Source organism: Dipodomys merriami, unplaced genomic scaffold (assembly GCF_024711535.1).
Source record: "Dipodomys merriami isolate MVZ:Mamm:240054 unplaced genomic scaffold, mDipMer1.0.p SCAF_7, whole genome shotgun sequence".
Classification (NCBI taxonomy): Eukaryota; Metazoa; Chordata; class Mammalia; order Rodentia; family Heteromyidae; genus Dipodomys; species Dipodomys merriami.
The window spans coordinates 55,858,777-55,872,447 of NW_027206290.1; the positions used below are offsets into that span (position 1 = coordinate 55,858,777).

The 13,671-nt window shown below is 43.7% G+C and overlaps 1 pseudogene; it reads left to right on the forward strand.

The window, feature by feature from the left end:
- The first annotated feature begins 355 nt into the window (after positions 1-355).
- LOC138817436 (U6 spliceosomal RNA) lies at positions 356-449 on the forward strand (annotated as a pseudogene).
- The last annotated feature ends 13,222 nt before the right edge of the window (positions 450-13,671 follow it).

Below are 13,671 nucleotides of genomic sequence, written 5' to 3' on the forward strand. Positions count from 1 at the left end.
GGATCCTGTGGGACCACATTCCTTCTCCCCCCACCCAGCCTGAGCCACCTTACACTCTCAGTGCTGGAGGGGAGGGAGATGGGATCTTAGTGGGAAGAATGAGAGGCCAAACCCCAGGTCCTATTTAGTTCCTTGTTTGTCTGTGTCCAGCTGAAGTAAGAGGGCCCCTGGAATTGTTGGGGGGGGGTTGGAGGGGGAGGAAGAGGAGGAGGAGACAGAGACAAAAGACTAAGAAAAGAAGTCAGTGGCTGATAAAATACAGAATTCATACAATGGAGAGAAGGAGATAGGGATGGGAGAGAGAGAAAAGATAGAGCCCTAATGGCAAAGGCCTCTGCAAAGCAGAAAGGAAGGCTCGCTTTGGCAGCAAATGTACTAAAATTGGAATGATACAAAGAAGATTATCATGGCCCCTGCTCAAGGATGATACACAAATTTGTGAAAGTTGTGGAGGTGGGAGGGAAGGGATGGCAGGAGGAGGCAACAACGCTTGATAGGAAATGTACTCATCACCTTGCTCATGTAATGCTAACCCCTCTGTACAGTATTTTTACAGCAAAAAATGTACAAAAAGGAAAATGTATATATATATAATATATACATATACAATGGAATTCTATGCCTCCATCAGAAAGAATGACATCACTCCATTTGTTAGAAATGGAAACACTTGGAAAAAATTATATTAAGTAAGCCAGGCCCAAAGAAACATAGTACCTATGGTTTCCCTTATTTGCAATAACTAGTATATGTCTAGGACAAGCAGAAAAGGTCAAAAGCTATGTACACATGACCATATAAGATGATGCTAAGCAAAATGAACCCCAAGATAGGAACACGAGTGGTTTTTGCTTTCTTGCTATTGTTTTTAACATATTTATAATACACTATTGATTTTTTTGTTTCTTTTGTATGTTCTTCCCCCATGGTATAACCCCTGTTTTCACTGTATTTGATTCTGGTACCCTGCATCTTGTAGATACATTTTTCTAATTTGGGGAAGCCAAGGGAAGTAACAAAATGCTGAAATAAGGATACAGGTTGATCCATTGTAACAATGAGATGTATAAGACATTATGTTGAAAACAAACTTTACAACTTTGGCAGAGAGATGGGGGTAGGGGGTAGGAGGGGGGAGAGAGGTGGGGAGGTGGGGAAGGACGGGATGGTAGGGGAAAAACAAAGGAGGGGGTAACAATGCTTGAGAGGAAATGGATTCATTACTTGCTCATGTAACGGTAACCCCTCTGTACAGTATCTTTACAGTAAAATATATATATTAAGAAAAAAGCAGAAAGGAATAAAACCTTGAGATTACAAAGGAAACTAAATAGCTGTAAGGGGAAAATCTTTATCTCCACATGGGTGACAATTGTGTTTTGCCACCAAATTGTGAGATGGAGCTTCAATCTGAAAGTCTCACAGAGTTCAATTCAAAATGGCTCCAGGGAAATGAGGATTCTGGTTCCCTTCAGGGAGGAAGCAAAGAGAAGACTCCTGGGGATGAAAGGACCTTTCTCCTCAGATCCCCAGAGACTTCCAGAGGCAGCCAGATCCCACAGGTTCAGGGGTGTGGGAAGGGCTGCTGGAATGTTTTTCTGCAGGACAAGACTTACAGCCCCCAACTGCAGTCCCAGTTCTCAAGCATGTACCCCTGATTTGCAGCCCGCCACGTCCTCTCCCCTCCCCCACTGTCTACTCTTCTTTCTCCTGAGATGGTCTCCCTAAAAGCAGTATATAGTCCTGCATGCTAGGTTATCAGAGAGGAAGACATGACAGGAAACAAAATGAGACTTACCAGGGTTAGGTCAGTCAATGGAGCCACCTTGGGTATAACATTTAAGGGTGCCAAGAAACTCAGTATTCAAGAGAAATTACTTAGCTGGGTGCCAGTGGCTCACCTGTAATCCTAGCTACTCAGGAGTCTGAGATCTGAGGATCACAGTTCAAAGCCAAAGCCAGCCCAGGCAAAAAAGTCCGTGAGACTCTTATCTCCAATTAACCACCAGAAAGCTGGAAGTGGTGCTGTGGCTCAAGTAGTAGAGTGCTTGCTTTGAGCTGAAGAGCTCAAGGACAGCACCCAGGCCCAGGGCTCAAAGCCCATGACAGAGAGAGAGAGACAGAGAGACAGAGACAGAGAGCGAGAGAGCGAGCGAGCGAGAGAGAGAGAGAGAGAGAGAGAGAGAGAGAGAGAGAGAGAGAGAGAGAGAGAGAAATAACTTTTGATGTAATTGGGGAGTGGTTGTGGACTTGAATCCAGGGCCTTGGGCTTTTTTTTTTTTTTTTTTTTTGGTCGGTCATGGGACCTGAACTCTGGGCCTGGTCGCTGTCCCTCAGCTCTTCAGCTCAAGGCTAGCGCTCTACCACTTAAGCCACAGTGCCACTTCCGGCCTTTTCTGCTTTTGTGGTGCTGAGGAACCAAACCCAGGACCTCATGCATGCAAGGCAAGCGCTCTACCACTGAGCCACCTTCCCAGCCCCAGGGCCTTGGGCATTCTAAGCATGCACTGTACTACTGAGTTACACTCCTAGCTCCTGGTGTAATATAGCGCTTTAATTTTTTAATTGTTATTATAAAAGTGATGTATGGAGGGGTTACAGTTACATGAGTCAGGTAATGAATGCATTTCTTTTTGGACAATGTCTAACTCTTCCCTCACTCTTCGCAGTTTTTCCCTCCCATCCCTGCCCACAAATTGTATAGTTTACTTTCAACATAGTGTCTGCTGAGTATCACTGCTGCATTTGTTCACCTTTGTCTATCTATTTCCCTCTATTACCCTCTCAAAGACAGAGAAATGAACAAACAAGATAAAAAGAAAAGAAAAGAAAAACAGCAACTAAGAAAAAAACCTTCTTGCTCCCATTTTCTGGAGTTCACTTCGATAACTATTATTTTATATGATCAAATGCAAATAGGCTTTGTGTCTTCTCGTAATAGTATCCTCCTTTGGTCTCACTGTGTGTGAATGCCTACAGTCCTATATAATTGATCATGTCCCAGTGTATTTTAGATCTAGCTTCTGCATATGAGAGAAAATAAGTGCCATTTGTCTCTGTGATCTTGGCTTATCTCACTTAACATGATTTGTTCTAGGTCCATTCATATCCCTGCAAATGACATAATAGCATTTTTTTTCTAAAGGCTGTATAAAATTCCATTGCATATATACATATATATTTCAGTTGTGGGGCTTGAACTCAGGACCTGGCTGCTGTCCTTGAGCTTTATGCTCAAGGCTAGTACTCTACCACCTTGAGCCACAGCTCCTCTTCCAGTTTTCTGGTGGCTAACTGGATATAAGTGTCTTGTGGATTTTCCTGCCTGGGCTGGCTTTGAACTGTGATCCTCAAATCTCAGCCTCCTGAGTATATAGGATTACAGGAGTGAACTACCAGTTCCTAGCCCATTGTGTACTTTTAAAAATAAAAATAAATGTAGACAATGTCAGTGATGAACACAATTTTTTATAATTAGTTTACTGTTATTATAAAAGTGATATACAGAGGGGTTACAATTATATAAATCAGGTAGAGTGCATTTCCTTTTGTACAGTGTACTATACATTTCCTTTTGTACTCTCTCCCAGTCCCTCCCTCCCATCTCTATCCACAAGTTGTATAGTTCATTTGCTTCCATGTTCAGTGAGCTTCACTACTGTATTTTTTCCACACTTTTCCCCTCGAATTCTGTTCCCTCCCCTGAACAAAATATTTGATCCTGCATCCCATGTTCTACCTTCGTTGCTGTCCTTGTTTCGACAAAAACCTAAGTTATAAGAATAAGTGGCTAGCTGGCAGACCATAGCTTGCAAATTTGATGTTTAATCTAATATTGGTTAATGCTGGCCATTATCTTCATGATCTACTGACCTGCTGTGTCTTGGGTATTGCAAGGGGGCAAGGGCTCCAAGTGTCATAGATATTCATCCTAGCAGACAGAGAGCACAAGAAAATGAGGTAGATCCTCATCCATGGGTGGACAAGTGCAAGGGTTAGATAGCCAAGAGATGGTTCTTCTTACATGGTGCTGTGCTGTGCTGTACCCCCAGAATTTGTGTGTTGAAAATTTAATCCTCAAAGTTGTCTCCTGTGTTAACAGTATCTGGAGGTGAGGCCTTTTAATTACACACACACACACACACACACACACACACACACACACACACACACACACACACACACACACGAGAGAGAGAGAGAGAGAGAGAGAGAGAGAGAGAGAGAGAGAGAGAGAGAGAGAGAGAGAGAGAGAGAGAGAGAGAGAGAGAGAAAGGCTGACAGACAGAGAGACTGAAAGACAGAGAGACTGACAGAGAGACAGAGAGAGGGGTTAGATTTTAAATGAACCAGAAAAAAACACAAAACTTATTTTATATTCACCTCCATCAAGCAGGGTTTATTTGTTTTAGCAGCAAGTATTACCTTAACCTACAGAGGAAGGAATCAAGACTCAAACTCCAGGAAAAAGGCCACATATCAGGCTGACTCGATTGGCCTCTTGAAGATCAGGTAGAATTTGAGCAGGAGTCAAATAGACTTCCTAGGTTTTGAAGGTGACACAAACAACAGCAAAAACAAAAATAAAGGATGAACTTTGTGGCCTCAGTGGCCTTACTCAAACCCTCAGCTGCAAGTTGAAAGGTCCATCTGTAACTAGGGATTCACAATCTGCCTGGCTCAAGCATATATTCCTTCTTTATTAATAAGATATCCAGAATGATGTCTCACCGCTAGGTCACAGGTCAGCCTATCAGTCCCTCTCCCAAGGTTTGAAATAGTGAAACTAAACTTCAGGCCCTGTCTTTCTGGGTGATTCTAGGCCTGGTGGCAACTACATTTCTTACATTCTGGAAGTTACACTCTGTAGCCACAGAACATAAAAGCTGATCATCAAAGACAGATGACAGGCAGAAAGAGAGTAGGGAGAGGGTTGGGATATGGACTTTAGCTCCTGACATCCACCCTGTCCCAAGTTAACCAGATATAGTTCAGAAATGATTCCTTCCAATTAATTATCTCTCTGGTATAAGCAAGCTCTAACTGGATCTTTGTTATATGCACACCAAGAATTCTGGCTTATCCTAAATATTCATGAAGCACCTACTATGTGCAATACAGAGAGGGATGGTAGGAAAAGATGTCTTAGAAAGGCATCCTTAAAACCTGGGTTAGGACGCTAGGCTTCATCCATTAGAAATGAGGTGGGGGATTGTGGTAGAAACTGAAAAAGAGAATGAATGACTCCCATCCACAGCCCTGCTTAAGGACACCACAGGATCTGCCTGTTCTCTGCTCTCTCCCTGGCCATCCTCACTGGTCCCTGGGTGATTCAGACCCATAATCATCTGCTGAGCCCTGGTGTAATGATGTCTGACAATGATGATGGTATCATCCGCAGCTGGCAGAAGATGGGGCTCCTGCAGATGTGAAGACTTGCAGAGAGCATGGGCATTAGAATTACATGTGTTGTGTTGCTTTCCAGAAAAAAAAAAAAAAAGCAGCAGCTCAGAAGTGAAGAGACATTTAACCAAAGAGGATCTACAGATGGCAAATAAGCACATGAAACGATGCTCAATATCTTTTGCCACCAGGGAAATGCAAATTAAAACCACAATGAGATATCATTACAGATGTATGAGAATGACTAACCTGTAGTGACAACACCGGATACGGGTGAGGATGCTGGTGTGAAACTGGATCACTCATGGCTAGCGGGATGTAAAATGTATAGTCACTCTGGAAAACAGAATGGCAGTTTCTATTAAAAAAAAAAAGACAACTACACACATCTCCTAGAGAAATGAAAGCTTACATTCAAGCAAAAACCTATACCCAAATATTGCTTAGCAGCTTTAGGGTAATGGCTAAAAGTTGTCATCATTCCAGATAGCCTTCAACAGGTAAATAAAAGATTGATCTGTGGCTCACTGATAGCATGAAACAAACAGAAGGATGATTGCTATATGCAAGTTGTATGAAACTAGGAAATTCTGCTAAAAAATAAAACTCATCTCCCAATGTTACATGCTGTATGATTCCATTTGAAGCAACAACATTTTTTTGTTGGTGGTAATAGTCATGGGATTTGAACTCAGGGCCTGGGAACTATCCCTGAGCTCTTTTTGCTCAAGGCTAGTGCTCCACTACTTTGAGTCACAGCTCTACTTCTGATTTTCTGGTGGTTAACTGGAGATAAAAATCTCACAGCCTTTCCTGCCTGGGCTGGCTTCAAACCTTGATCCTTAGATCTTAGCCTCCTGGGTAGCTAGGATTACAGGCATGAACTACCAGCATCTGCTGAAACATTTTGAGCTGGGTGGATACCTGGAGTGAAGGAAGGGGTAAGGAAAGGTTCCCTACCTCCCTGGTGGGTGTGGCTATCCAGCAGCAATCTGAAGACCCCTGTGGTTATGGGAAATATGTATCCTGATGGTATTGATGTCAATATCCTGGTTTTGATGTTGTACTATAGTTGGGTAAGATGTTTCTATTGGGGCACTGAGAAAAAGGGCACAAGTGCTATCAAATTATTTTGTACAATCACTTAGGATTCTACAGTTGTTGCAAAAGAAAAGATTAACAAAAATAAACTAACAAATGAACTGCCTCAAGACAGCAGAATATAAACCAATGTGAGTGAAACCAGATGGAGGCAGGGCTTCCCATGTTTTCTTTTTCATAGCTTTTCATTTGAAAGCAGTTTCCAGACTGTACTATGTAGAGTGGCTAAAACTACAATAAGAAACTATTCTCGCCAGCTACCTTCTGCCTTGATGAAGTAGAAGACTGAGCTTGGGTCATCACATCTGCCAGGAATTGATTGGAAAACCCTAGAAAGATAAGGGCCAGAGAAAAGCCCAAATGCTGGTATTAACTCTGTTCAAATCTGGCTGGACTGGGTCCAGCCATAGCTCAGAGACTGAACTATAAGATCTAACTCCAGAGTTGAAGACTAGTCAAGTTTATTGCTCTATAAAACAAGTAACCAGACAAACAAGCATCAAGGCTCTTGGGAGAAATTAATAGAATCTAGAGTCAATACAGACTTGGATCTACCATGTTTGAAATGCCTTCAAAAATTGTCAGCTGGGCTGGGCACTGGTGGGTCACACCTGTCATCTTTGCTACTCAGGAGGCAGGAATCTAAGGATCACGCCTCAGAGCCAGCCTGGGCAGCAAAGTCTAAGACTCTTATCTCCAATTAATGACCAGAAAACTGGAAGTGGTGCTGTGGTTAAAAGTGATAGAATGATAAACTTGAGTAAAAGAGCTCAGGGACAGTGCAGGTTCTGAGTTCAAGCCCCACGACTGACAAAAGATAAATAAGTAAAACAAAAATTTAAAAAAAATAAGAAAACTTAAGAGTTGTCCTTGTCTCCTGCTTTCTACCCTAGCTCCATTCACAAGACCTGTTAGTTCTAGTATACTCCTCCTTCTTGGTCTTCCCACAATGTAGTTCTTGTCCTAGCCCTGACAGTATCTAGCCAGGATTACTGCACAAGGTTCCTCATTGATACCTCTACTGATACTTATTCTTCTATTTATTCATATTCCGTAACTGGCTCCCCAAAATGGATCTTTGAAGATGATTCATCACACTGAGAGTGTCAAAGGGGAACAATTTTAGGCTGTAACAGCCATTCTCAAGAACATTCCAGAATGTTCTCAGCCCAGAGTGTCTCTGTGTTTCCCGAGAGGTCCCAGAGGTGAAACACTTGAGCTCCCCGGTGAGCCTGCTTTCTTGTGGAGGTAACTTGGAGTGAGTCCATGACTGGACCTTCTTTGAGTCTGCTTCTTTTTCTGTTGAGGCTTCACCCCTGAGACCCCTCATAATGGAACCTTGCCCAGTGACTTATGGGCACTTTAAAACATTACCATATTGGGCTTGGGAATCTTGATCCTATGCCTGCAGTGGAAACCCCAGGAGCTTGGCCGGAAATGTGGCACAATGGGGAAGTTCCTGAGGGACTTTATGCTGATTTGCTTTGGCTTGGCCAGAGAAGGGATTTCGATGCTTCCTGTGGGTCCTTCCTCGCTCGCTCCAAGCCAATGTTTCATCATGGACTTCTGGAAACTGCTTGCGGTCTAAGGACAGTCAGCTGCCAGTTTTGTCTGGGCATGGAGACCCAGTTTTTGGAAGGTTCTGATGAGGCCATAACACTTGGAGCTACCTCCTGGGAAATCAGGAGCTGCAATTTGGGCAGCCTACAGCTTTCCCCCAGTAGTTTTTGCACTGTGGGAAAGCTAGGAAGGTTTGCACTGGTTCCAGAAACGATCCTTTGTTCTCCCCGATCTCAAGCAGGCTTATCTGGCAGGGCCAACTTCTAGGCTCATTGTGGGGCAAAACAAACAAACCTGAAGGCAGCTGCAGCCTTCACAGTTTGCCTCCCAGCTGAATCAAGAAAGCAGAACTGACCAGGAATTGTTAGAAGATCCTGCTTCCCACTGACCTCTGAGGAAGAAGGTCAAAGTGGGTGGGTAGGTGGGGGGAAGCCCCCACCTCGCAATTTTATGACAACCATCCATTGACTCAGTTCAACACTTCTTTCTTATGGGCACCAGGCAGCTGGCCAGGTTCTAATGATGAATTGAAATGGGTGAAGATAATAATATAAGGAAGTATATTATACAGCCTATTAGGAGGTGATAAGTACTATAGAGAAAAAATTAAAATGCAGATGGGAGAGCTGATAAAAAAAAAAAAAGGCTGGCAATGGCGCTGTGATGGAAGGCCCTTGATGGGAACATGGAGGCAGAAACTTGGAGCAGGTGAGAGAAATGGGAAGAGACTGGGGAAGAGTGCTCAGGCCACAGGGCAGCCCTGGAAGAGGCCAGTCAGCTTCCCTGCCAGGGATAGGTGTTTAAGGATGAAGAAGGCCCATCTGGCTGGAGCAGCGAGCTTGATGGAGCAGAGAAAAGAGGTAACGAGAAAGGAGAAGAGCCCAGATGGTGCAGGGCCTCCCAGGCTATCATAAAGAACTTCATTTTGTTCAGCGTAAGATGAGGAGGAATGCCATCTGATTCATTTTAAGCCCCAGTCCAGCTGGTTGATCAAACTTTCTCAAAAAACAGTCGCAATGAGAATAAAAAAATACGGGAAAAGCTGCAGAGATTGGTTCATTCATTCAGTAAATGGATTACTACTCATAGAAGCTTTGTTTATCATGGTAAAAAAAATCTAACAGCAAAAATGGAGGGTGCTGTGCCACACATTCTGCATGATGATAGTTATACAGTTGTAGCTTTTCACCCCTGGATTCTATATGCATATGTTCAATCAATTGTGGATCAGAATTATTTTTTGAAACACTAGATACCTACCAAACATATACAGACTTTGATGTTCTTTGTCAAGGCAGTAAAACAACTACTTCCACAGCACTTACATTGTATGAGGTATTGTGAGTAATCTAGAAACCATCAGAAGTATACAGGAGGTCGAGTATATGCAGATATGACACTATTCCGTACTTCTGCTCAGAAAGCAAAGCTCATCATGCAAGACCAATACATATGGAGGTTCTGGGGAGCTACTCATACCACTGCCATACAGCTCTAGACTCTCTCATGTTCAGAGCTCCAATTCTTTGTGTTCCACAATGGAATGTCTTAGATTATTTTTGACACAAGAAATACTACTAAAAACCAATCCAAATGATAGAATATTATATAAGCAGCATAAAGAAAGTAACTTTTAATCCTACCAAAGGGTATTACTGTTGACAATTCAGTGTCTTTCTGCTTTTTCCTATGCATGTATCATAGGATAGGTAAGATACTCTAAAGTGGACCTACCTATCATCTATCTACCTATCTATTTATCTATCCATCCATCTATCTTGTTTATATAAAGGAATCCTTCTCTCTCTAAAATCTACCCATGGCCCAAGACAGCTACTTCACACTGTCTTCCTCGTTCATTATTTTAGGGCACTTTGGTTTGAAACCAGGATCTCGCACTTGCTACATAGTTGTTTGAGGCACACCTCCCAATCTTTTTGCTCTGGTTATTTTGAAACAGGGTCTTACTTTCTGGCCAAGTGTGCACCTGGACTGCAATCCACCTATTTTACATTTCCCACCCGAGTTGGGATGACAGGTGTTCAACCACCATACCCAGCTTCTTCCACTGGTATGGACTGTTCTGGCCAGGCAGATCCTATCAATCTCAGCCTCCCTAGAAGCTAGGGTAACAGACACGAGTCACCGTGCCTGGCTCCAGTCTCTATTTTTGTTCATAGCCTGCTAACTTGCTTTTCATTGCATCAGGGAACCAGAAGCCACCAGAAGAGAAATTCTATGATCTTCCAGCTCAGCGAGTTTCCCTCTGCTCTGCCTTTCCTTTTGTGGTACATACGGGTATGCTCAGAGCCAAGGCCAGTCTTCCTCTTGTGTCCTGGGTACTGGGCCTGCTTCCTGCTTGTGGACACAGAACCAGCAGCACTTCCCTCTCTCACCTATCACCAATTGTCTTCCATTCTCCTGAGAGCACCTGCTCTTCCTTGTCTTTGAGGAACTCATACCCTGGTGTGTATGTGGAGTGCCTCCTAACTGCTGGTTGCTTTACCCTCTATCACTGTCCCTTCTGGTGCCTGGGGCTCAGACCAAGGTCCTCTGATCTTTCATTCTCACTTTCCTCAGAGACAGCCCCTTCCGAATAGACCCAGAGTCTAAAAACTCACCAGCCTTTTGCTCCCATCCTGGCCCAACCACCATCATCTTTCATTGAGTGACTGCCATCGCCTTCTAACTGGTTTCTCAGTTCCCTTCTGTGCCCTTCCAGACCGTCTTAATGCCAGAGGTATCCTTCAATGGATTTACATTTCAATGAGTGAAAAAGTCCTATCAATGGCATACCAGACCCCACACACTCTGATCCCACCCATCTGTTCTCTTCCTTGCTCATTTCACACCCCAGACTTACCTGGCATCCTCTGACTCCCTCTACCCCAGCGCCTTTGCACTGACTCTTCCCTCTGTCGGGAATGGTCCAATCTCTGGCTTTTAGTCTCACCTCTTTTAAGACTTCAGTTAGGGGAGTGGGGAGGGGAGAGGGAACATAGGAGAAAAAATAAGGGAAGGGGTAACTAGTTTGACAAGAAATATAGTTGTTACCTAAGTAAGGTAATGTAAATGTAACCCTTCTGTACATCACCTTGACAGTAAAAAAAAAAAAAAAAAAAAAAAAAAGATTTGTTAATTTTTGTAGTGACCACTCTTACTCTCTTAACCTCTTCACCTTGCTTTCTTCTCTTCACAGTACCCATCAGGAAACTAACGTTGTATTAGGTTGAGCCCTATTATTTTGCTTATATTTGGCTACATTTGATCTTAAGAAGAGTAGTTTCATATGGTTCAAACGAATGCATATTTTACTTATTAATGTGTTTTCTGTCTCTTCCCATTGGGGTGTCTGTTCTGGAGGGATTTGGGCTTTGTCTGCTCAATTCCTCACTGTGTCTAGACCTATGCTAACACATACTGCATGCTTAGTAAATGTGTGTTGAGGGATATTCTTCAGGAAAGCTGCTATCTCCTTAACCATCACAAACATCTTCCTGGGGCCATCTGTCCCATCCGCCTCCTCCCTTCTACTGCCTGTCTGAACCTTGCAAATGCTACGTTTGGCTTCCTGAGTGCATCTCTAGGTCACCAGGTGTGATCCACACCACCTGGGGTGGGGAAACAGGTAGAGCTTTAATACCCTGCAGACCTACAGTGAGACAATTGAGGTGTGTGTGCTTTCCCTTTCATGGCTTTCTCTTACTGCTCTGCTCTGTCTTCTCCTACCCTCTTCTTTTCCCATCAACCAATTAAACTCTGACCTTCCTTTTAATACTGAGCTTAAAGGTCACCTTCTCCGAGGAACCTCCCCTGAATACTGTGGTCCTTACCCACCTCCTTCTGACAGTAAGGAGACAACAGACTGCTACCCATTTTAGTATTTCAGTTCCCAGAGCTACCATGAGTTTGGCTCTTCCCTGGAGCCTAGGGTTTGAATCTTAACCCGTGAGCTACAATTTTAGAGTCAGGCAACTGGACAGAGAAGATAGCTTTCCGAAGACCTTAAAACTGATGGCAAAAGTGTGGATTCTGTTTTCAAAGCCAGGCCTGTCATACTCCATAACCCACCTGAGGCAGGAGATGTTGAAGCTGCTATGTCCCCTCTTCGGGACAGGGCTGACCCAGCACCAGCTGCAGGTTCCCATAGCTCTTTGCCTTTCTCTGTGAGGTGCATTTCCTCTTGGGGCAGGCTCAGGAGCTGAGTTGTTAACTTCCTGTGGGAGAGCCCTCCACAAACCATTGATGAGTGATATGGAGATACCGTATCCAGGGTAGGAACACTTGAAGTGCTTGCTCTCCACTGGGCTCCCATAATCACCCTGCAGGATGGACTGAGCTAGGCTGTCTACAGTGATGAGAAACCGTGGTAGTTCATGTTCATGGGCTGCCTTCTCTTCAAGCTCCTTCTCCATCTGCATATCCTGTCAACCAACTACTCTCACAAGGACTCTTGTCTCAGGGTTCACTTCTAAGGGAATCTAAAATAGACCCACTTCTCAATACCTCTGCTAAGGTTTCCTCCCTTCTCCCAATCACATTTCATCAAGTTGTAACTTCCAGAAACCAGAGAAACTAGTACTCCTCCCCCCCCCCTTTTATCTCCCACAGCACCAACCACGTCTGCAGACCTAAACACTGTAAATTCTAACTGAAATTGCTGACTCAAAGATACTTCCAAACTACAGATTAGAGAGTCTTGGCCAACTTTTCTCTCTTGTATACATCTCACTGCCCTTTCTGATGCTGGTCAAAACTATGTTATTTGATCAATGTTCTTGGACACCAGTCCTTTCTCAAATCAACCACCAGCTACCTTGCAAATAGAAGAGGCACCACTGGCTGGCTGAGGACATGCATGCAAAGCTATGTGTATCTTTTCAGATGCCCTGTGGGAGCTGATGTGACTAAAAGGGCAGAGTCAAAATCTGAACTAACCCAATAGCCATCAGTGGTTCTCTCTCTTACCCATTAAAGAGTATGAGGATCCTAAGAGTTATATAATGTCCATTACTCTATTCTGGGACATAACTAGGCTGGATTAGATACATTGCTATCTGGGCCGTCTTCCAACTCACAGCTGTGAATTCTCTCCCAAGGGGCATGGGAGGATCAAGCACTTGGGAGACCAGGGCTCCAAAGACAGCAGCATCGTTTATTGAGTGCTTACTACACCATGTACCTTACATATGCTATTCTCATCGATCTACCTTTCAAGGCAGGGTTAACATTTTTTTTAAACCCTGACAGATGAGAAAACTGAAGATGGGAGAAAGAAATTAATTCACCCAAAATGAGGTGGAAGAATGCTGGAAAAACAGCATTCAGACTTGAATCTGATTGAATCTGGATATAATGCATTCCCCTGCCCTGAGCTGAAGGCTTGATTGGACTTGGGTGTGTCCAAGGGTAGGTTGGTAGGGTAGGGACATTTCAGACTAGAAGGTAGGTATCAGTTATTGTTCAAGAGGTCGAAAAGAGTGACTCTTTGTTAATACATCTGTGTCGGTTAAGTGTTGGCTGATGTAGGAAGGTGACTTGGCATCAACAAAAGGTCAGGAAGAAAAAAAAAGGTCAAGCAGGCCTTGGGTCTGTGCAGCAATGTGA